This window comes from Palaemon carinicauda, chromosome 1 (genome assembly GCF_036898095.1).
Source record: "Palaemon carinicauda isolate YSFRI2023 chromosome 1, ASM3689809v2, whole genome shotgun sequence".
NCBI classification, from domain to species: Eukaryota; Metazoa; Arthropoda; class Malacostraca; order Decapoda; family Palaemonidae; genus Palaemon; species Palaemon carinicauda.
Genome location: NC_090725.1, coordinates 312,089,579 through 312,094,578, shown reverse-complemented (window position 1 = coordinate 312,094,578; position 5,000 = coordinate 312,089,579). Strand labels below are relative to the sequence as shown.

At 32.7% G+C, this 5,000-nt stretch overlaps 1 long non-coding RNA gene across 1 annotated transcript in view; it reads right to left on the bottom strand.

Annotated features, from left to right (window-relative positions):
- The window catches only part of LOC137645554 (uncharacterized), a 3,849-nt gene extending 3,730 nt beyond the window's left edge, over positions 1–119 (bottom strand). The window contains exon 1 of the long non-coding RNA XR_011045305.1: positions 1–119. This exon is cut by the window's left edge and continues 87 nt beyond it. This is a non-coding gene — a long non-coding RNA (uncharacterized lncRNA).
- Positions 120–5,000: the final 4,881 nt, after the last annotated feature.

Genomic DNA, 5,000 nt, shown 5'->3' with positions numbered 1-5,000 from the left:
CTGTCTGTGTCTGTTGCTTCGGTGAGGCAAAGTTGAAATTTGGGAAGAGCAACTGCAACATGTTGTTCCTTGCAGAGTCAATGGAGGAATGGCTGGGTGGGTGAGTGGGTCAGGGACGGGTGAGTGTCGTCACTTGTGTTGTCGAGTCGTCGTCTCTTTTGGTTGGAGACTGGGAGAGTGGAAGGAAGGAGGCGGTCCTTAGCCATGCCAGGAGAGAAGGGAGATCTCTGTACGGTTTGGCAGCGGAAGGACAAGCTGTGGGGATGGGCTTAAGTTAAGGGAAGGTAGAGGAGGAGAAGAAGGCGGAGCTTCATTGAGGATTTGGTGTCGCTGGTGTACAACGATATGGCGGGAATTCGATCAACACATCTCAGACAAACAATTCTGCCGCTACTTTACAATTTTCTGGAGTACTGTACATGCCTGAGGCCTATGTCCTGCAGTGGACTAGCAAAGCCTCATGATGGTGATGAGGATATACATATATAACATTTTGAAGGCTTAACTCCGTTACTTCCTAAAGTGTATAATGAGATAATCGGTGGTTCATTTGACTTTGATTTAATAACAAGAGGACATTTTTAGTCGTCTGATCATCCAGCGAGTCTCGCGTCAAAGGAAATATATTAATTGAGTCGAAGAAAAGATTTTCTCAATTAGTCCCAAGAGAGAGAGAGAGAGAGAGAGATTCTTTACTCAATCCTATGAGTGGTTATATTGAAAGAATCTCCAGAGAGTAAGAGTAAAAAAGAATGAAATCAGGACACAGAACAAAAGAAGAGAAAGAAACTTATTTTTCATAACTAACTTATTCGTTAATGATTTGTCCGTTGTTAGAGCTTAGTTTCTTTCTTCTTCTTTTTTTTTTGATAAGTTTGATTATGTTTTTCTTTATAAGATTTTTATATTACGTAGTTCAATATAGTTTTAATAGTCACGTTAACCATATGAATTTCTGACAATTTAAAACATTGTAAACTGTAATAAAGTATTTAAAACATTCCATTAATTAAGAGATGGTTCCAGAAATAATGTTTCTTTTCAATTTTTACTATTTAATAATTACTCTGAGGTTTAGTAAAAGAAAATGAAGATTTCAGATTGAAAGAATTAGAAAAAAACCCTTAATTTCCCCTAGAAAAAACATACAAAATTAAATTCGGCAATGCAAGTTTTTGATAAACCCGCATATAATAAGTGTTTTATATTTGATTTGTTACTGTTATTAGAATATTTGATTTCAATTCATATATCGTCTATCTATTTTCTTATTTCCTTTCCTCACTGGACTATTTTTCTCTGTTGCAACCCTTGGGATTATAGCATCTTGCTTTTCCAACTATGGTTGTAGCTTAGCTAATAATAATAATAATAATAATAATAATAATAATAATTATTATTATCATTATTATGACTGTTACCATAAGAGGACTATAAGTTGAAAGCCACCATAACAGTCCAGTCAATGCATTTCGGTCTTTTAGTTTTCTTATGTATTTTTCCAATGACATGAAATTTTCGGATGCATTTATTGTTGCAGGTTACTCTGCGTTGTCAGCCTAAAAGTCTTTCACGTTTCATTAAAATTTCAGTCGTCATACTTGAGTGATGGATGCGATAGAGCAGAGTTATGCGAAAAGACGTATAGATAAACATATCCTCGGTAAAGTGACGAGTTTGGTTCAAGAAGGGACTTGAAATATTAGTGTTTTTAAGTCACACGGAGGGATGTGAGGAGGAGCCTTAAAAATGACAATTAGATTTCGGTATAAAGCTGTGGTAGAGGAAAATGAGTTATGAACGGATTGTGTAATAGTTGATGTTTATCTGTGTGGTAAGGTATTCTATGCTGTGCACCATTTCAACAGGTGGGATTCGTTCACGATTTACTTACGAAAGTGCAAATCATAACTGTTATATTGTTTCCTCTATTAAATTAGGAAAAGCTAACTAGTACGTGTTTTTATTAATTGTTCTCTACCATAGACGATTTTAGCCACTAGGAGAGACAAAGGCCAGAAGAGTTCCAACCTCTGGTATCTCAGCAAGTCCTGTGATGAAGCTACTTGGGCAAAACTTTTTCATAAGTCCAGTAAATAATGGTACCTAACTACAGCTGAGAAGACCTTGAGTCGACAGCCAGATTCGAACTCGGTAGCAGAACTAGCATTGGTCTGACTGCTGCTCAGCTGCCTGGCCAGTCACTCACCCAGCTGACTACGGATTTGGTAGATGCCATAGTATCAACCTGATATGTTCAGCCATTGACATTGAGGAATAGGAAGTTCGGACGTATCTGTCTGAGTTACAATGCGCAGCATGATATCATCAGGTACTTAGCATGCACCTAACCATTCACATCTCGTCTTACAGAGTATGACCTCATGCTTACCATAAAACAAAGTGAATACATGACTCTTAAGCTACTGACAATCACAGTTAATGCCCATTCAGACTACAAACAATAGGAACGGCTTTACAATATTATCCGTAATAATGTTCGGGAGAATTTTCTCAGAAACTTAATAGTGAAAATAAAAAAAAAAAAAAAAAAAAAAAAAAAGCATCAAAGTCTGAAGCTTCTGATGAAAAGTAACGTGACAAGAAAGCACCTCGACAGCGTTTGGAAGCTTGTCCTGTAAGTGGACCGATTTCCTTTTCATAATAATAATAATAATGTTTTCGAGCCGAAAATCCTCTTACCTGCCATAAGAATCTAATTCCAACGCTGATTATTAATTCCAAATATCAACCTTGCTTATCTATGAGATTTTTATTCTGGTTTTCTCCAGATTATTCCCTTTAAGTATATATGAGAAGCATACTAATAGTCGCGTTGCATATCTTACTGTGATCAGATCAAATAAGAGTAAACAATAAAATCCTTTTCAAATTAGATGTTCAAACACAATTTCTAGTCACAATCTTCTTTAATAATTATACCATTGACCTTCGGACTTCTGAGTTTCCTCTTCAGATATTTACTCTAATTTTGCCTATTATTTCATTTCCAATTTCTGCCTCCTTTGAAGCATTTCATCCCTGGGGAAAGAGTTACAATATTCCACCCTCCAGTTTTACTTGAATAAAACAATGCTGTACGATTAATTTGCCAATCACATTAAATAAATATGAAGGTACACTCAAGCACCCTAGTCTATCTGTTTCCTTATACCATTTCCTCAATGGGCTAATTTCCCTCTTGGAACCCTTATAGGGTTCATAGCCTCCTACTTTTCCAACTAAGGTTGTAGCCTACCTAGTGATGATAATAATAATAATAATAATAGTTGGGATTCCAGGTGGGAATGAGTCCCCTGGTGTCGTGAAAATCCTCATAAAATTATCCCATGAAATTATGATATAATAAAGCTCAAGGTCTAATTGCAAATGAATATTTAATATCCTTCACTGAGGGCAACAAGAGAAGTCTATCAGTAATTGAAATCTACGCAATTAGGATAATGAAATACATACACACACACACACACACACACACACACACATATATATATATATATATATATATATATATATATATATATATACATATATATATATATATATATACATATATATATATATATATATATATATATATATATATATATATATATATATATATGTATATGTATATATATATATATATATATATATATATATATATATATATAAAATATAAATATAATATATATATATATATATATATATATATATATATATATATATATATATATATATATATATATATATATATGATTCACTGTAAATACATCGCCGTAATTTCATCGCGGTAATTACATCTCATGCATTTTTCACCGCATTAAAAATACATCGCTATATATTACATCGTCTGTAATTTCATCATCTTAAATTTTTAAAGATTTTAAATTTTTTGTTGTTTTATACTTTTCACGATTGTCTTTATATTGACCACGAAAATTTTTATTTTAAAAAGGAAAAATAGATATCTAGTATTAATAGGGTTTTAAATAAGCTTTTAATTTTTTTGTTCGGCTTCGAGAACTATTAGCTGTTTGACGCCAGTCTTATTTTAAATAGATGATAATTGCCCCGTAAATTCCCTCGTAAACTTTTTAAAGAAAATAGATATATTTTACAAATTATAGTTGCATTTATGGTTTTATGATAGTATATTTTTAAAGCAGCACTTATTAAAAAAGTAATTCAAGCACAAAAGTCATTCTAAAAACAAAGCAAAATAAAATAAACACACCATTTCAAAAACAAAAAATCTGACAAAAGGTCTTCTTTGTACTCAAAACGACAAGTTATGAGTGATTCCTCTTAGATAATCCAATAGTTCGCAATTTTTAAAATCATTGACTATTCTTTGAATTCTTAATGCTGTATCCTTATACTTCTTTTTTTTTTTTAAGTACTGTGGTGTTGGTAGCTGACCTGTAACTGCTTGGGTTGCGATACAATGTGTCATTTCTTGAGTTTTTATTGCTTTTTCTTTAGTTATGTTAATCACTTTGGCAGCTTCAACCCGAGCAATATCTCATACATGATTGTGTTCTCCGAGTCGTTTTATAATGGATTCGTTCTTTGTATTCACTCTTGCATGGCACTTTTTTGTATAAAATTGATCACATTTCCAAATAGTTTTTTCGCCACTTGTTTTCTCTTTCACAAATATATGACTATTGTCAATTAACTTTTTCTTATTCCTTGTGCTTACAACATACTCCAGAGGCATCTTGAAAGGTTTAGTCCAAGTTTTTATCAAATGAAGACAAGCTGCTAAAATAAACGGAAAATTTCTCTGATTAATTTCTGTTTTGGGAAAAGTCAACAAGCTGGCTGTTTGCGAATAGTTAGATAGTTAGATCCCATAAAATAAATAAAAATTTATAATATTTAAAAATTCAAGACGATGAAATTACAGATGATGTGACATATTGCGATGTATTTATAATGCGGTGAAAATGCATGAGATGTAATTCCACGATGTAATTACCACGATGTAATTACCG